Below are 21,311 nucleotides of genomic sequence, written 5' to 3'. Positions count from 1 at the left end.
TGAGATTCCTAAATTTGACAAATATATGGGAGAAACATGTCCTATCACACATCTCAAGGAATTCTTGGTGTTGTGTCAAGAAGTAGCCTATAATGAAGATTATCTGAAGAGGCTCTTCACACAAAGTTTTGGAGGTCCTGCACTAGAATGGCTAATGAACTTACCAAAGGGTTTCATTACTTCTTTCAATGACCTAATAGCAAAGTTTGTAGCACAATAGTCTTACAACATTGAAAACCATGCCTCATTAAGTGATTTGTGCAACACAAAACAATGAAATGGTGAATTTGCCAACTTTCTACAATGTTGGAGGCATCTTGCTAACCGTATGCCTTACAAAATTGAGGATTCCCACCTTAGGGACATATTTATCAAAAAATTGATACTAGAGATGTCTTTTCACATGAAGATGGCTAGCCCTAAGGATTTTGGTACATTAGTCAAGAGGGGCAAAAGCATTGAAAATGGGATTTTAGACAAAGGTACCATCAAACATTATAGCTCATTATCCTCAAATAACGACACAAACAACAATAAAAAACCTAAATTTTGGTCCAAAAATAAACATTTCACACATGAGGATGTCACTGATGTTAAAAATGTACAAAACCTTCAAGGAGGAAACAACAACAACTATCGTAACCAAAACAACAACAATTCAAATAATGACAATCAGTAATCTTGCAATCAAACACAATTTTTCTCTCACAACAACAACAACTACAATCGTGACTATGATCACAATAGAAAGTTCACTAACTTTCGTGAACCTTTGGAAGCCATATTTCAAAAAATAGTGGATCAAAATTTGATGGTATTTCCTAACACATGGCCCTTTATTTAGAATCAACCCAAATCAAAATGGTATAGGGAAAATGAATATTGGAAATACCATTGCATCAAAGGACATGACACAAACAAGTGTATAAAACTCAAAGTCTTCATCCAAAATCTTGTCGATGATGGAAAAATTGAGGTAGAAGGAGGACCATCCTCTAAAAATGCTAAGCTAAAAATATTTCAAAAACCATTTCTTGATCACAATAATGACAATAACAATAATTGAAACAACAATACAAACAATGCAAACTGAGATTCCAAATCAAATGCATTACCTTATGATTATTCTACTAACCACATATCGGGATTTGACTCCCTATGTGGTAAAATAGAAACCAACAATATATGTGGATTTGACTCCATGTGTGGTCGCATTAAAGAGGTAGACACTCATGTGAATACCCTTGTCCTACAAGCAGCTGATTGCGATGCAACCACTCAACAAGGAAGACTTACTTTGCAAGCTGCCACTCCTAATCACACTAATCCATCAATTCCACATGCAATTGCTACACCATCCACTTCACAAAGGCCCACTTGTCGCTATGATGTGTTACCCCAGTTAGGTAAGACTCTTGTACAAATATCCATTCTTGAGCTCTTAACTACATCACCCATCCACAAAGAAATCTTGGAGAAGGCTCTTTTAGAGTCTTGTGTTCTTGAAAACATTAATGCCTCCCAATTCATCGCCATGATTAGAAACCTTGCCACCCAACAACACCTTGTCTTCACAAATAAAGATTTCCAAGGTCCTAATCCTGACCATAATTTTTTGCTCCACATTGAAGTCCTTATACAATGACATAAGATTAAAAGAGTCCTAATAGATAATGGATCTGGTTTGAACCTATGTACATTGAAGATGATTCATCTCTTGGGACTTCCAGAAGACCTCCTAGATGTCAATAAAAGGATAACAATAAAAGCCTATGATTAGAGGGAAAGAGAATCAAAAGGAGTTATCATGTTATCACTAAAGGTTGGACCAACCATCATAAATACTGAATTCCATGTCCTAGACTTGGATTTTCCATATAACATTGTGCTTGGTTGACCTTGGATACATACACTAAAATTTGTCCCATCTACCTATCATCAATGCTTGAAATTCCCCCACCAAGGAAGAGAGGTCACAATTCCAGGAGATCCCACACCTTTTGCCTTTTGTGAAAGACTGGAAGGTGCACCAGCAAATTTTTGTTCAATCAGTGAGTTTGCCAAATTTATACCTAAACCTCTCACCATAATAGAATCACCTTCCAACACATTGCTAGAGTTAGCCAATGAGGATTCCAATTCCCACAAAGGAAAATAAAAGGTGGAAGATACTAAGGTAAATACTACAGGGAAGAAGGTTACTTTTACTACTTTAGGAATGGGAGAGTATAAGTTTGAAAATGCCTTGTGTGTTGGACAACTACCACTCTCCCCTCATTCCTTTGGAAAACCTTCACAATTACCACCTCCTACCAAAAAAGAGACTGTGCATATCAAAAAGATGACATTTGAGCATTGGGGTTCACTTAGTGATGAGCATATGGAATCTAATATTCTAGATTGGGTATATTGTGATGGAAAAGATGAACCTGTAGAGTTCCCCAAGGATAAGTATGTTAAGGCCCCTCCCATTATCAAAAACATGGGATATCATGGTACTGGCCTCAAACCTAAAGAAGATGGAATGAGACAACTCCTAGAAGCTAATAGCCATCCTAAAGGATGTGGTTTGGGTTCCATTAAACCTAAGGTATCCTTTGCTAACAACTATTGTACGATTGAATATGATTCTAAGACTGATGAGGAGGAATTCTTCAAAATACCCTTCCAATACATTGAGGATGACCTAGACACCTATGTCCATGCCATTACCATAGTTGAGCTTTCATCCACTAACCTACCTCTCACCAACCCTGACATGATAGACTGGGACCTTCAGGACACACCACTAGCTCTCAATATCTATAAGTTCGATGTGGTAGTGATGGCACTCTTTGGCCTTAAGAATCTCCAAGATTACAAACATGAGATCCAATACAATGAGGAATCCTACTTTGGTAGCCAAGTCAACTCTCTTAGTCGCAAAAATGGAAAAATAAAAGAAACATCCTATAGTGAAAACTCTTCTAGGGCACTTTTGGATGAAGAAAAAGATAAAATAAAGGATGCATCTTCTGGTAAAAACCTCTTAGAGGTTCCAGAAGAGGGAGAGATTGACTTGCCATTCCAATCTTTACCTCTAGAAAAGTCATCTATTTTGAATGAGGATACAATTCTAGTCAACTTGGGTATAGAGGATAATCCACAAATCACCTACATAGCAGCCACCCTAAGTCCTGAAGAGAAAAAGGTAGTGACTAAATTCTTAAGAAAGGGTAAGATCAATTTTGCATGGACCTATAGAGATATGCCTATTTTAGACACAGACTTGGCTGTGCATCACTTGATAGTAGATCCCAAGATTAAACCAGTGAAGTAGAAATTACGCAAAATGCATCCTAAGGTAGCACTTTTAGTCAAAGTAGAGTTACAAAAAATGTTAGAAGCAAAGTTCATCTTCCCTATTGATTATCCTGAGTGGGTCTCCAACATTGTTCCCATAGGAAAAGCATCTGGGGGCATCCATGTTTGTTTAGATTTTTGAAATTTAAATCTTGCATGTCCTAAGGATGATTTTCCACTTCCTAACATAGACATCATAGTGGATTTGACTAATTGCAGAAGAAGATCAACATAAAATGGCATTTACCACCCCATGGGGAACCTTTTGTTATCAAGTCATGCCTTTTGGCTTGAAAAATGCTGGTGCCACTTATCAACACGTAATGACTACCATATTCCATGATCTTCTACATGTTATAATGGAGGACTATGTTGATGACATCCTAGGAAAATTAAAGACACATGAGTCCCACATTGATTTACTGACCACCATTTTTGAGAGATTGGAGAAATATAAAGTGCACATAAATCCAAAGAAATGTGTTTTGGTGTCAAATCTGGCAAGTTGTTAGGTTACATTGTATCAAGAAGAGGTATTGAGGTCGATCCCACTAAAGTAAAAGCCATTATGGACATGCCTCTACCTACCACATTGAAATAACTCCATAGTCTTCAAGGAAAGTTACAGTCCATCAAATGATTTGTGGCCCAATTAGCATATAAGGTTCATCCACTTCAACATTTGCTTCGTAAGGAAACTAAGTTTCAATTGGATTGTCTATGTTAGAAAGCCTTTCAAAAAATTAAGGCATACTTGGCTAATCCTCTAGTTCTAGTTCCTCAAATTGCAAGACGACCATTGATCCTATACATTTCAGCCACTTCAGTTGCCTTAGGTGCTCTTTTGAAAAAATTAGATGATAATGGTAATGAGCAAGCTATATACTATCTCAGTTGAACATTAGTTGGTCATGAGTTGAACTACACTGCTATTGAGAGAACTTGTTTGGCAGTAGTCTTTTGCACATAGAAGCTATGTCATTACATGCTTAATCATACTACACATCTCATCATCAAGATAGATCCACTCAAATATTTTCTATCAAAAGCCTCACTTACTAGTCGAGTTGCAAAGTGGGTCTTGATTTTGAGTGAGTTTGGCATTGTTTATAAAGAAGACAAAGCCATTAAGGGACAAGTAATTGTAGATCAACTTGCTAAAGCTCCTCTTCTAGGAGACCTCCCCATAGTAGTAGATTTTCCAAATGACACCATTATGATTGTTGCCCACACTACACCATGGAAATTATTTTTTGATGGATCATTCACACAAAAGGGATCAGAGGTAGGAGTTTTTTTTGTGACACTGCAAGGAGATCTCATTCCTAACTCTTATAAGATATCATTCCCTTGCACAAATAGTATAGCTAAGTATGAAGGATTAGTAATAAGGTTGCATCAAGATATCAGATGGAATATCAAAAGCCTTTTTGTATTTGGAGACTCACAATTGGTCATTAAACAAGTTACAGATGAATACCACACTAAGGATGAGAAGTTGTTGTTGTACCATAGGATATTTGTGGATCTTAAACAACATTTCACAGAGCTAGTCTTTCAACAGATCCCAAGGGCTAATAACAAAGCAGCAGATGCCATGACTACTATTGCCTCCATGATTGTCATGCCAAAATATAGTCCTAAATGTGAGTTTCTTGTTGAGAATATTTTTACTCCTGCTTATGAGCAAACTGATTCAAAGTTGGTGTGTGAGATTGTTGGTCCTAAGTCTCCCTGGTATGCTAACATTTCTTCCTATTTACATCACAAAACCATTCCCATAACCCTCACCCCAAATCAAAGAAAAACCTGCATCTGTTGCATAACCCGATATACCATCCTAGGTGACACTTTTTCAAAAACATTTTGATGGAACCCTCCTTTGATGTCTCAATTTAGATGAAGCTAGAATGGTGTTAGAAGAGGTCCACCAAGGGATTTGTGGTGCCCACTCTAGTGGCCTTATGTTAGCAAAAAATCTTCTTAGGATAGATTATTATTGGCCCACTATGGAAGCAGATGCATATCATTTTGTGAAGAGATGTTTTCCTTGTCAGTAGCATGTCAATTTGATACATGCTCCTACCCAAGACCTCCAACCCACCATCACTCCATGGACCTTTTCCTACTAGGGATTCAATCTTGTTGGTCAAGTATAACCAAATTCTTTAAATGGCCACAAGTATATTATTGTCACCACTCAATACTTCACAAAGTGGGTTGAGGTTATTCCATTAACCTACACCACTAGAAAAAAAATTTCAGAGTTCATCTTGAACTACATTATTTGTCATTTTGATATACCTCAAGATATTATGACTAATAATGGAACCCCTTTCAAAAATCAAGAAGTTGCCACATTGTGTAGGAAACTCAGAATCACCCAACATTTTTCCACCAAATACTACCCCCAAAGTAATGGCCAAGCTAAAGCTAGTAATAAAACCATTTTGAAAATCTTAAAGAAAATTGTCAATGCAACTAGCTGTGATTGGTACCTCCAAATTGCTCCTGCCCTTTGGGCCTATCACACCTCCATTCGTAACCCCATAGGAGCCACTCCATTTTCCCTTTTGTATGGTTCTAAGGTTGTCTTACCCATCGAAATTGAACACCCTTCCCTCATAATCTCTCTCAAGAATTTGATGTCTGAAGAAGAATACTAAGTTGCCCGCTTGCAAGAGCTGCAACTCCTCGATGAGAGATGCCTCAATGCCCTAAACCACCTCCACATGTATCAAAATTGCCTTCAACTTTAGTATCACAAGAAAGTCAAGCCACAAGAATTTGAAGTGGGTGACTTAGTTTTGCAGCATAATATGAGGAATCTCTAGAACTATGAAAAGAAAGGAAAATTTGATGTTAATTGGCTTGGTCTGTTTATCATTACAACCAAATATGGTTCTGGGGCATACCAGATTGCCACTTCAGAGGGAGATCCATTCCCTAATTCTATAAATATTCAACACCTCAAGAGGTTCTATGCTTGAGTTTGCAATTTCTGTACAGTGTTCTTATAGTCCCGCAAAAATAAAATAAGTCAGAAAAATCCAAAAAAAATGTAAAATGTTACTAAAAAAAGCCTAAAAAGAAGAAAAAGTTCCTAAAAAAGCTTTTTGATCCATTATCTATAAGGCTCATTTCCCGTCACTCCATTCCACCATTCCATTTCCATTGTGCAAAGTCTTATTTAGCTTAGGCTTTTCATGAATCCAATAAAAGACCTCTTGTTTGCGAGGCTTCATTTCACCTCCATCTTTTGAAAGATCTCTAATCAGTGAGACAATTTTCCATTAAGTGTTTGTTCCAATCCCATCACACTGAGCTTTTCTCCACAACAATGACCACAATAGAACTTGAACAAAATCACCTTTGAGATTTTTTGATTCAAGAAAATTATTCTTTTCATATCATTTTTTGAAAAAAAACAATTTATGATACTTGCATCACACAAAAAAAACTTTCATAGGATGAATCCTTCCTATAGGTGGTATTACGACATTCACTTCTAGACCTAAGGTTCTTGGTAGGAACTTTGGACTAAATAACTACTTGGTCATGAGGTCTCTTTTTGGTTGATTTAATTTTGTGTGTTAGTGGAAACCATTTATGGTGCACCTTGATCTTCCATATTTTGGTCGTACCTGAATGACTTTCATTGACTACATGTGTTGTTTGTGGTATGATCTATGTTTGAGGATTTACTACATATGTGTCAATTTCAAGTTATGTTAATGCATTGCACACTAGGGGCAATGGGTTTGTACACATTCCACCAAAAGATCCCTAAAAAGACTTTCAGTGTACCTAGACCTCTCCGGTGTGTATATGACATTTGGTCCATCATGAATATGTCTACTACACCTATAGTTATAAAGTCTCTAATCTACACAAAAGAGTCATTTCATTTATGCTTCTATAGCATATAATGCATAAACTCATTTGCAAAATCAAATTAAGGTGTGCTCTTTCATATAAACACAATTGAATCTCTTGATATCATGTAGTTAGGTTTCATGTAGTATAGGGTGTCATTTAGCCATGCTTAAGACAAGGGTTCTATTTATCTCCCTCCCTCCTATGCTACACTACTTGGTTTCTATGAGTGACAAGTTTTGACAAATCATTATTCATTAGGTTCATTCATTTTACATTTTCATTTTAGGTTGCATTCATTAATGTTCATTAGGCATTTTGATCATTTAGTTAGTTTGCACTTCCATGGTAACACATGCATCTAGGGGCATATACATCATAAAAAATCTCATAAATGCATCCATACATGTAAAATAAAGCAATGCATACATCTCATAATCACTAACAAACCTGCATCATCCACCTGTTAGGCATCATAAACATATACATATACATCATAGGAAACATCACATCACACACATCCTACATCACAAGCCTTAGTATCCACATCATAGATATCATATGCATCACATAATCCATATACACATAGGGTCATTGAATCATGTCATGTATATATCAAAAACTAATGTTTGTACAATCTATGTACAAATCATGTAGTGTCATGTAGTACAAAGGCATCATCAAAAACTTGCTACATCTGCACATATTTTTCAAAAAATTGATCACTATACAAAATAAAGCCACTGGTTGTGAGGGCCCAACCCCCCTATATCCCCCCCTCAAGGAGGTCTTTTCTATGCTATGGACTACTCTAATCTGGCTCTGCCCCCTAAGATCCATGAGCTGGCACCCCTCTCAAAATCTGGCTATCGTTGATCGACAGACATAGCCTCATGATATAATGACCTATAGTACGTTGCCTCTTATATGGCTCGTGCCTCTGCTTGGCTAGCTGAGATAGCCTCCTACATAACTGTGATGGCTACCCTAGGCTATAGCATCTATCTCACTATGTCCCTTTGCCTATAGTATCTGTCTAGCTACACCTGATGGGTAGCCCACTCTACTCGTAATGAGGCCACCTCCCCTCGAAGTCTCTCTAGCTCTACCAGCTCCTTGACATCTGCATGGATCTCCATACCTATGAAATCACATGCATCTACTCATGCCTATAGGGATACTAGCACCTCCAGTGCACTATCTACCCTAGCCCTCTATACCTACAATTCTGCCTATATTGCCATCAAGGCCTGCTATACACTCTTTGCTCAAGCCTGCTCTATCTAGGCTACACCCTGGAGATAAGCTACCTCTGCATGCAGAGTATCCCTCTTGGCCCTAACCATGTCTAGGTCCTCTACCGGTGCCTATCCTTGTATCTATGCCTGCACCTATGGTAGTGTCTGTGGTGTTGCCTATGGTGTTGCCTATACTAGCATTGGCCCTATACCCCTCCTTGCACTGGCCTTGCACCTATGTAGTCCTTGCAATGCCCCCTATGCTAGAGGTGGCATCATAGCCACTTGTCCCCCATCCCCTGCACCATCTCCATCCCCTCGTGCCTACTCTACTAGTGGAGGTGCCCCAAGCACTGTGAGCCTAACTCGTTGGTGTGCTACCCACCATTGTGCATATGCTGGTGTCACTCTAACATCTCCCCTATCTTTCCCATGTACCTACTACACTACTCGCATGGACACCCATGAAATACAAGCCAACTGAAGGGTGGTCTCATGCCCACATAAGCAATCATACTCTTGAGAGACCACATGATATCAAAACCTATCTAGTACTACATCCTGAATCTGCCCAAACTGTCACTGTACCCTCAAAGGTATGTAACACATGATCACATGCATGGAATGACCAATAATCCAATAGTTAGTCTGTGTGTAAGGAAGGTACATATGATCCTCCTTGTCATCCTCCCTACTTACTACTAGCACTGCACTCCATTGCTCTACCCCATTATATGGAGTCCAATCAAACATAACGATCTCATCCAAACAATGGTGCCAAAATCCCATAGACTCTATGGAGGTGTACTAGATGGGAGGTCGATATCTGTAGGCAAATGGCTCCCTAAGCTACCTAGTCTCCTTCTTGGTGATCGACTGTGTGACTTCAATGTGCTCCCATGACCAAACCATTAGTAGCATCAGTTGAGGTCCAACGGTCTGCTGCGTCTGATATGCACACATGTGAAAATCATGGTATAACTTTTCTAGGATAGTCTGACCCCAGTAGTAGACCTCCTTGTCATCCTGTAGAATGGTGCTCAGCACCTACACCTAGCTAATATGCCAACCATGCCCCACATGATCTAGTAGCATCCTCCATATTAGTGAGGCTAGATATATTGCTAGCCTTGGTAGTCTCTACTCCAGGGCTCCTCTGCATGATAACCATGATCATTGGATGGGTAGCCTCTACCACTGTCTACCAAAGCACTCACTTAGGAACTAATCTGATCCCTCCAGTACATACTCTAGATATGCACCCTGAATAAGAACTCATAGGATATGCCACACATCTATTAGTGTGACTACAGCCTCTCTTGTAGGCAAGTGGAAGCCCCCCATGGGTGTGTTCAATGCTCAATGAGTGTCAATAACTATGTTGAGTGTGCCCTTAGGTGGGGCCACTCATGCACATGCTCCAGTCTACATAGTTACACATGCCCCCAGTCTACATCCCTAAGTCTCTCCTATATCACCATGGTCGGCGGGTAGTGCTCCCTCAACTTGAATACCACCATGCCCTCCTACAACATAGATATGTAGAGAGTCAATCCTTTTCACCCATGTCATCCCTAGAATGGGGCATCTTCCCCTATCCTTTGCCAGTTTGTCCCAATTTATGGAGCTACTCATTGGCGCAAACCATGATATGTGGAGACACTGATCAGTGTAGAGGCTGATCCATGAAGACGTTGATTAGTGTAGATGCCAATCAGTGTTGACAAAAGTCCTTTTTCATCTGTAGAGATGATGACCCATAGATCATCATCTCTGCTACTATTATCCTACCTATGCCATCCATGAAGATGACAGGTTGAACCTTGTCGTCTTCGCAGAGCCCCTTTCCCTTTTTTAGCCTCTGCACAGATGACAGGATCTATCCTGTCATCTTTGCAGACATTATTGTCGTCACTTTTTTGTCTGTGTAGACGACAAGGTGGTAGAGACTATCATCTCTACCTCAACTGCATTTTGCTACATAAATACACCTAGCCTAATCTAACCTACCAAATGATGAAGAGGATCAGATGACTTACCGGTGGGCCCATCTTTGCTAACTACTGGTACTCTCAAATATGCTCACCAAGCTACAAATGATCTATGGGTTCCATGTTTGCTCTAGATGCTCTACTCTTGAAGTGTAAAAATGACCTTCTTTGAGCCCCTTGGAGGCTTTATAAGCCCCTCGAGGACCCTATTTGAGCTCGTGTCTTCCCTGAGCTGCGTTCGTCCCTTGTTTTCCTATAAGTAATGCAGTGTCTTCATTTATTTTCCTTTTTCTTCTATTTTTCCTCCTTCCAAAGACCTTTTTCGCAAAAATTGCTCAAAATTTTTTTTTTGCGCTATTTTCGTGAAGGGGCACCCTCCTCCTCTATCGTCGCCATAGGACTCCTACCTTCTCTAAGGCAACCTATATTTTTCTTTTCTTTGATATGATTTTGTCCTAACATCACATCAAAGAGGGGCAAAATGTAGATGCTTAAAATCATCCTAAATGACTGTATTAATTTATTTAATATTGCCCGTGGCATTATAATTAATTATTTATTAACTAATTATATTTGACATATTCTTCTACCTATTTAATTAATTTTTTTTAATTAAGTAGATTCATTTTCATAAAGTATTTAAATTTAATTTAAATACTTCTAGCCTTAATGTGTTAAATTTATTTAACACATGATTCTCCATAATCCCCTTTTTAAATAAATCTTATTTATTTAAACCCCCACATCTCATTAATTCCTCTAAACCTATGATTAAATTAAATCCTATTTAATTTAATCTTAAGCCTAGCCTTAAACCTAGCCTACACCCATCACTTTCATCCTTCTAAGCCTATTCCTCATTTTAATCCCACTTAATTACCATAATCATCTTGCTAATCCCTCCTTAAGCCTAAGTGTGTGCTCACACATGTGTGAGACAATTCCCTCTTGCAAGCTTTGTCCCCCACTCTTCTCTCCAAGTTTTCTCACACATGTGTGAGAAAACTTTGAAATGTCGACCACTTGCATGGCTTGCTTATGTGTCTCTTTGTGCCATTATGTGATGCCACATAGATGCCACCTCACCCAGGGTCTCCCTCAAGCCTATAAATAGAGCCCTTGTCTCAAGCATTTTCATCTCCCATAATTTCATTTTTGTCATGCGATTTTGAATTTTAAGTTTTCATGCTAGAGCTTTCATAGTGATTTCTAGATTGCATACTAACTCTTGGTAACTGGTTTTTAGATTGTAGTTGCATTATTAGTCTAGTTTGCTCATGCATTTGCATCCCCATTTCATTTGTATGTTAGTGTAGCTTGAATATTAGTGTAGTTTATTTTTTTGCATTTCACATCTTCACCTTGAATGCCTTTGAACATGGCTTTCTCCATAGCCATTGTTTGAGGTATTCTCCATTTCATATAGTTTAGGTTGCATAGTTTCATTATCACTCACACTTGCACTTCTGCATTCAAGAGATTCAACTTTAGTTGTGTTTGGGAGAGCACACCAAACCTATCTCCAATATTAACACACCAACAAGGCCCCTCATGGGCACCTTTGTTGAGCTGTTTGAGGTTGCTTGAGGATTTGGTTTGATTGGCTACTATGAGTTGCAAAACTCAAGCAAGCATTAGTTAAGTTTCTTTCATTTTGATGAGTATTTGATACATGCTTGATTTAAAACTAATGTTTTTTTGTTGATTCATACTCCCAATAGGTCACTTTCTTTATCATACATATATCTTGTGTCATATGTGTGAATGTTTATTTGTTTTCATGCTATAGACGCATATGCTTAATTTGGTATGTCAGTTTACATGCAAATGGTGAGATGGATGTGTGGTGAATGAATTTATGGTTAAATTTTTGAAGGATTAATTCATCCCTCCCCCCTTTCAAATTTTACTTCCCATATTTTATTTCCAACAATTGGTATTAGAGCTTAGTTCTCTATAAGGGAAAGCTTTGTAGCTTTCAGGAAAGATCTTAAAGATGAAATTCTACAAGTTGGGAAAGAGTATTGAGTGCTAGAAGACTAAAATATAGCTTTCCCTACATTATTTGAATGAAGAAAGAGACGAGTCAAAGAGATCATTGAAGATAAGGAAAGAGATAGTTATAGAAGAGAATGACACACAATACCAAGAGATTGACGCTATTGAATTGTTTGCAGATGTAAACACAAGTAAATTTGATGCAACAATTATAGATCTAATGGAAAAGAATGAATCCCTAATTGAAGAGGTCATAAATCTTAAGATAGAATAAGAAGTCCAATTAGTATTGCTATGTGAGGTAATTGAGAAGAAAAAGAAAGCTAAAGAGGAAAAAATCATGACTGAAGATGACAAATGGATACTGACCAATAGACTAGAAGAGTAGACATTAGAGGTGAATGGGATTTCTCACATGCAACTATAAATATTGGATCAAATAATAATTTTCAATCATGAATTAAATGCTGAAAATATTGAAATCACAACATTGAAATTGTAGAATGAACAACTGAGAAATGATCTAAGAAGGGAAAGGGAGTTTGCTAAAAGTTTCAACAAACCAAGTGAAGCCATCAAGTATTTTGAGAAATTGATGAGATCTCCTAGATCTAACAGTGATACTATTGGATTGGGTTACACCAACACTAAAGAAGGAGAATCATCCAAAAGTGGTGAATGAAGGAGAAACAATGGTAAAAAGTCCAAAGCTACTTGTCATAATTATCGAAAATTAGGACATACTACTAATGTTTTCAGGTGCAATACTACAAATCAAAATCCTAAGCAAAATTTAATGGGTTACTATCACAAGTGTAATAAGAAAGGACATTAGGCACATGAATGCAAAACCAAGACCATGAGCACACAAAGATTTGAAGGATACTTCTACAACTATCAAAAGTATAGACATAGAGCATATAAGTGCAGTTCCAAGCCTAAGTGGTAATCAAACAGGAAGATAAAGGTAAAGCACAATGTCAACTCTTATAATTGAGATTATAATACTAGGTATAGTTGTCACCTATTTTGGTTGCTTAAAGATTGGTCACATAAGTAGACATTGTCCAAAAAAGCCAAAGGCACCAAGTAGTGAGCTCAAAAAAGGAAAAAAAAGGCACGTGTTGAAGATTAAGTCAAGGTGCAAATGAAAAAAACATGTAAGAAGAAGGAAGATTTTTGTACATCAAGTTCAAATGGGATCACTTCACCCAATGGGTTCAGTGATCACACCATCGCAAGTTAAGCAATTAAGAGCTATTGTAGGACTAATATTTAAATGGTATACCATACATCAACTCCAAGGATTTAGTTCTAAAAATATTATATATTCATGAAGAAAGATGCAAAATGTTGTTTAGAACCTAGAAGAAATCTTTAATTTTTGTCAATTTTCATGTTGCTGTTGAGCATGAAAAGTTTCACTTAAGCTGCCAAGTGAAATCTAGCTAATGGTGAGCTATTGTAGCTAATAGTGTTGGCCAAGCTTGTATTGGTTTCCAAGCATAAAGGAAATTACATGTAAGCCAAGTGAGTTGGGATTACTATTGAAGTTGAGCTTACAGTTGTGTAAGCATTGAGCATTAATTGTGAAGTTTAAAGGGCTATATGGTCAATATTTTATTCATTTGACATCATTTGGATTTGGAGAGAGCATGAAGAGCTTAAGATGAATTGAAGAGATCATTTTGATCATTTGAAAACTAGATTCAACCATTGTTCGACACCATTCAATAGATTTGTAAAGGTATTTATTATGTGTCCAGCTATGTTATTTGAATTTTTGAAAACTGTAAGGAATTGATATGGCATATAGTTCTTCCACTACTAAGGTTAAAAAGGGAAAGGAATTTTTAAATGTTAAATTAATTAGTAATGAGATCAGACAACTAAACTTTAGAGTAATTCTTAACATTGCATACAAGCAAGACCCATTTGGTGCACTATCGGTGGTACCACCAAAAGTTCTAATGATTCAAGATGTAAGATGTTGTTACACATGTAAGGTGGGTAGCATAGGTGACATGGATATTGGAGACCTATGTGGAAAATTATGTGAAAATATAATATTGAAGGAGGAATATAAGATTGTAGAAAGAAAAGGGTTAACTCTTGCCCTAAATTTCCCTAACATTTTCAAGATAGAGTGGATAAAGATTGTTTTGAGTAGGATTCATGAACAATATGTGTGGCTAGAGGATGGAACTATAAAGATTACCAAGAGGATTGTGTAAAGGGTAATAGGGTATCCAACCCTAGATAGACCTAAGACCTTGAGAAGTGATCCAAAAAAGGTTATTGAGAAAAACAAACAGGTAGTGTGGAATAAGAGAAGAATGACAATTAACACCATCATAGATCCCCTAATTAATTTTGCATTAAGGATAATTGCACACAAATTCTTTCAATCTAGTAGGTTGAATAGTGTACCTTGTATTTTTTTGATGTAGGCTACAAGATAGTTAAGAAGGATAATTCTTATGACCTTTCAAGTTATAGTTACAACGGTTATTAGAAAATGTCAAAGCCATAAGGAAAACCAAGAGTGCATAGTGCAAGTCTGGTTCAGTACTAGTTTGTATATTTTTCTATTTGTAGAACAAATTTCCTTCTTTTGTTAAAGTTGCATGGAAGACAAATAGATCTATTATAGTGTAGATAGGTGAATACATTGACCAACTTGAAGAAAATTTTGAGTCTATAATGACTAGCTACTTTGAATACTTTAAGAATTCAATGAAATAAAGAATGAGGATACCTATGTCACTAGTTGAGAATCATTTCAATAATGTTTTCTTTCTAGTTGATACTGACTTCACATATGTTTAGGTTGCAGTTCCAAGGGTAAGATGGCTAATGCCTCTAAGTTATGAGATAAATGTGGATGAGGCATCTGCATCAATCATTTCTTTGCTAGCAAAATAAGTAGATAAGAAGGCTACAACTTTGGTAATTATAATGTAGCCAAGTCAAAGATAACTATGGACCTGAAGATAGCCTTTGTAATAAGGAAGAAGAACAAAATTGTTAAGAAGCTCAAAGAAAAATTTGGTGTAGGGGCAGAAGAATATGAAGAAGATAAAAATGAAGATGATGATGATGAAGAAGGTGAAGATGTACCTACCCAAGCACCACTAGACATTACTCAAGGTCAAGGAGAAGACCAAGGTGGAGAGGAAGTAGAAATTGAAGGTGTTGAGGGAGAAGAAGCCAATGAAGCACTTGTATCCAAAGAAAAGAAGAAGAGAAAAGCTAAAGCTCCAATAGTTAGAAAACAAAAGAAGGTTGTAAGAACTATACAATCTAAGCCTATAGTTCCTACTACCAGTGCCAGCACAAGAGCTACTGCTAAAAAGGTTCAAGAAGTGGAAAAGCCAAAGGGAAAGAGAACTAGGACAACTACAAAAGAAGATGAGTCTAAGAAGAGACAAAGGGGAAAATACATTTCTCCAGCTAAATCAGATGATAGGAGGACATAATCTTGTGACAATAGCAAATTCAAAGTGGTAAGTCATGGTCCTTCTTCTAATTTGGACAATTTGTGTGAGAATATAAATAATAATGCTAACTTATCTAGATTCACACATGTTGAGTTTGATAAACTTGGAAATATTGAGGTGAACCAAGTGGAAGAGTCAATATATGCCATGATGGAAAAATTCAAGAAGACTCTAATTAAGCTTGCCAACTCTACATCCAAGTGTCTATAAGACAAAGTTGAGAAAAAATTATAGAATAGTCTTAATATACAAAGACAAATCAGAGAGACTACACTAGCAAGTGTGATGCCAAATTGGATAAGGAAATAATGTCAAAGGCCATTAAGAAGTACACAGGGAGTCCTAAATATAGGGCATTCAATATTTTGCAAAATGACATTGAGGATGTTGTTTAGAAGTCCACTCAGATATGGAAAGTAATATATGGACTAACAACACCTAAGGCAATTGAGCAGACACTTGTTGAGGTAGGTGAAGATAAAGGTGAAAAAGAAGTAACTGAGTTCACGAAAGATGAAACTGAAAAAGATGCACATGTGTAAGACACTAAGAAGAATGTAGATATACAGGCAACAAGTGAAGTTGAGTAGAAAACAAAACAAAGTATACTAGATATACAAATATCGAGTGTCAGTCTACAACATGTGATAGATGCAGACATGGATACAGTAAAGATCAAGGATGTTTCTAATAATGTAGCTTAGAACATCGATCCCCTAATAGAGGATGACATGAAAAAGATATTTCTAGAAACCACAACCAAGGCACAACTATGTAGCCATCCTATATTGGTGAGTATAGATGAAGTTGAGAAGGAAAAAAAGACTTCTGTAGAGGAGGAAACACAAGACATATCTAAGACCCCTCAATTTACTATGGTAAAACCTACAATGCCCATTATAGTGTACCAAAGGAAAGAGACAACAATGGAAAATATCAGCACAATGATGCAAAATGTGTCAATACAAGAAGTTGTTATAGAAGATAAAGCTAGGACACTAGTTAAAATAGGTTAGGAAGATACTTTTGTATCTACAACACAAAATCAAGGTACAACTAAGATTGAAAAGCAAGAAAAGGATAGGACTAAAGAGTTAGTATTGACTACCAAGCCTAAGGAGAAATTAGCAATATAAGCATTGGTTACTTTGCTAGAAATTGCTACTCCTCCAAGTCAAGCTCTTCATAGGTCAAGTTTAGAAGCTACACCACTATAGTCATCAAGGCCTAGTCCTAGAAAATCCAAGGTAGATAAAGTTACATCATTTGATGATTTCAACTTGGATGAGGTGATCGTGTTGCCAAAGTTTGATCTTGCATCAATCGTAATTGAACCAATGAGCATACTTCAGGATGATCTTGTAAGGAAAAAGTAACAAGAACTACTCAAAAGGGAATAGAAGCAGAAGAAACCATTGCAAGATATCAAGGATATATTTATTTATGCATTCAACCTCCCTGCACCTAAAGAAGAAAAGCCTATTATGGAGCAACTGACTAATATAGTGGAGAAGATAAATGATACAGACCTAGATTCATATGTTAAACTACTTGAATGATCTCAGAGGAAATTTTAAGGCAAAATCAATGAAAAGATATCAAGTGTCATTGCACTTAGTTAGGTTGAATTAGCAACCAAGATTGACAATGTAAAGAAAGTATTAGAGAATATTTTCTCTCTTTACACCAAGTTGGGTGATACAACTCTATTCACACAAGAACTATAGTGACATATTGACACTTTGGAAGGAGATATGAAGCTAATAGGTACTACTCTACCCAATTCTCTAGCTCAGAGTCAAAAGCACTTTAGGAATTTGATGAACTCCCAAGGTTAGTTGGCAGTCCTGCATGCTCAAGATGCAAACATTCAGGCTACATTGATTAGTATCTAGTCCATGTTGACCCCACACATGGAGATACTACACAAAGAACTAGCCTTTGTAGAAACAATGATGAAGAAAGATCCCCATCTTTCTACACACAAAGGCTTAGTTCACCTTGCTTCTAAGTTATCTATCCAAATCAAATCATTAGAAGTAGCATATGATAATTGGGATGTAGCTCCAAAGATAATACTTGAGGTCCATAAAAATTTCTTAGAAAAACAAACTATACGTGTATAACCCTTTAACATAAGTGTCAAAAAGGGAGAGAAATAAGTAAGTGGGAAACATAAGTTTTGGGGAGAAATAAGAAGAAGAAAAAGGAGTCAAAGATAGAAATAGAGTACATCACAGTTCAATATATGCATATTTACTCAGAAAGGAGTATAGGTTCCAATTCAAAACAACACAATCAACTCAAGGGGAGTTATAAGATTTTGAGGTATGATTGTTAAGTCGAGTTTTACAAAATTTTGAAAATTTGAAATTTTGTACATATGTCGAACAAAGATAGTGAGTATCTGAGTTATGCTCATAAATTAAGATTATTCGTGCATGACCAAGTGTTTTTTCTACTCATGTCAAAGGAGGGAAATTGATGATCTCAAATTGGTTTTGACATATGCATTTCTATACACTTAAGTCATTTACAAGTTAGAACTTAGTTCATGCAGAACAAGTAATGCATGCTAAGCATAACATGTCAGATAGTTCATGCCGAGTGAGATACTCAATAAGTGTTGAGTAAATAGTTAGTGCCAAGTCACTCAAGTACCAAGAATTTAGTATGTGTCAAGTAATTCAAATGTTGAGTGACAACATTGAAGTTGTAGTTGATGTTGAGCATCAGGGACTTTAGATGCCAAGTAAAACAATTTTAACATAGTTGTTTGTAATGGCAAAAACTACTATGTAAACCATTTTGGAGCTGACTTAAGGATTGTTCTGAGATCCTAGATGATAAGAATGAATCTTAATTGAGAGTCCCTATGTAGTACATGTAACCAATCAATTAAATGGATGAATTGAGTGGCTAGATGGATGAATTACAATAATTGATTCATACCTAACCCTAAGTCACCTAGGTCTTCTTAAGGAGGATAAACCCTAAAACATAGCATGAGTAAAGAGAGAATTTTACATGTGCAAACAGAGCATTCATGGTGGCTAAGGAGTTGTGAATTGAGATAAATTGTAGAATAATTTAGAGGAGAATAGAGGAAAGGAGTTAGAAGAAAAAAGTGATACATCTGAGAAAAGAAGGATCAAGGATACATGAAAAGAGGTGATTTGTTATCTAGCAATAGAGAGCTAACTGCAGGATCATTGTTGAGACATTCTAATAGGTAAATTAGTTAAATCTCTTAATAGAATAGTCTTAACATGCTATTGTAGATCCTTTAACAGGGTGCTTACTTCATTATAAGTTGAAGTCCTTTACCTAGGCACACTTATAATAGGGTATCAAAATCCTTTAACAGGATAAGATGTAACAATCTTGTAAACCTATAATAGGGTAAACCTTTCACAGGGTAGATCATGTTTCATGATAAAATATTGTAACCTTTATTGGATACACTTTACAACTATAGTAGTGAAGATTTGTGCATGTCATCCCCACCCCAGTTTTATCTTCTCATTGGAGAGTTTCTAGGTAATCATATCTTGTGTCATATGTGTAAATGTTTATTTGTTTTCATGTTATGGATGTATATGCTTAATTTGGTATTTTAGTTTACATGCAAATTGTAAGATGGATGTGTGGTGAATCAATTTATGGTTAAAGTTTTAAAGGAATAATTTGCCACCCCCCTCCCCCTCTTAGAGTTTACTTCCCATATAGTATTTCCAAGTATGAGAAATCACTTGAAGAAATCTCTTAAAAAAAGCCTTTGTTCAGCCTGCTAAACCATTCTTTGTGAATCCAAGGTTTCAAATTAAATATCAGGGTAAGAAGAAGCAACAAATGCCATTTGAAATTTGTGAGGGAGATATACCATTTAATTGTGGGGAGGTTGGAGATCAAGGAATTCTAAAGAAATTGGATGATATGCAATTAGTAGAAGAAAGATTCGACAAGCATCAGATCTCTACATTTGAAGCAGGAGAATGCTCGTATAAAGAAGGCATGAGTAAAAAAAATTATTGGATATTATTTGAGTTGCCTTTGATACAAAACCAATTAGGATTAAAAGAAGGGAAGAGGATAAATTTACCAAGATTTTTCAAGTATGGAGGAAAAAATAGGTAGTGAAACAAAATGAGGAAGCAATTAAGGAGGTTAGATAGGTAGAAATCAAGATCAATATTCTACAAAGTTTGTTGAAGCCCCATGTGGAATTTTTGAGAGGCACAACTTTAAGGGTGTAGATTTAGGTTGATTCATTGAAAAGAGGAGATATACAAATATGGGTTATTCAAAATTGGAAGGGGTCAAAAGAGGCATTGTTTCATGAAAAATCATCTTCAATTTTTATAGTTTTTTTTAACCTATCTTTGACTAGAGATAGGATTCATGAATTTAAAGGATGGTTTTGTAAAGGATATATTATCTTGACTTTTCCATTTATACCAAATTTTAACTCGAGCTTAGTAAGTGAAATTTTCTTGCCACATTGGGTAGCATTGCCACATTTACTATTAGAGTATGGATACCAAAAGATTGTGGAATTAGTAGACAATAAGTTGGGTATTTTTATCAAACATGGTTTAATTCCTTTTATACAAGTGCAACAACCAATTAGGGTTTACATTCTAATGAGTACTTAGCGATTGCCTCTAGAAAAAGTTGAATGCCAATCAAAATGGGGTATTTGGAAACAAGATATTTTAATTTAAGGACCGTTAGAAATAGATTTATATACTTCATCACTTAGGCATTTTACCTCAGACTGTCAAAGTTATATTTTGGATTGGATAACAGTATGTGAAGATCATACAATAGATGCGACAAATTATAGGTTCTGGCATACAAAAGAACATGTTGGCTAGTTGTTATCAATGGAAAATGCTAACAAGGATGTGAATTGTGATAAAGTAGGTACAAAAATGGTTGAATCATTTGAAATTAGGAAATGGGTAGACTTTTTAGATATGGGGGAAGGTGTAAAGATTCATAAGGAGGCTAGTCAAGGATTTGGGTGCAAGAGGGAATATTAAAAAATAGGTAAAAATATAAATTCAAAGGATTTTATGCATAAGATGTTTCCTGAAAAAAAGGATTGAAAAAGAATATAGAGATTTAGAACAAGTGTATGGTTCTCCTCTAATAAATCATTGTTTACATCCATTATCTTAGATATGAGAGATAAGAGAAGGGAAGAACAAGTGTTGGAGCAAAATAGGGTACCCCAATCATATACCAAATCTTTAAGTTCAAGAGGATTGCTTGTAGAAAGTAAGTTATCAATGTAAAAAAAAGGGATAGGGGAGTTTCATTTTCCCTAATTTTTCCATTGTATATTTTAGTCATGAGTGTGA

The sequence above is a fragment of the Cupressus sempervirens genome, chromosome 4 (genome assembly GCF_028749045.1).
Source record: "Cupressus sempervirens isolate cs-2001-9-10 chromosome 4, ASM2874904v1, whole genome shotgun sequence".
NCBI lineage: Eukaryota > Viridiplantae > Streptophyta > Pinopsida > Cupressales > Cupressaceae > Cupressus > Cupressus sempervirens.
The sequence above is the reverse complement of the archived record's forward strand: the minus strand, read 5'-3'. Positions refer to the sequence as shown.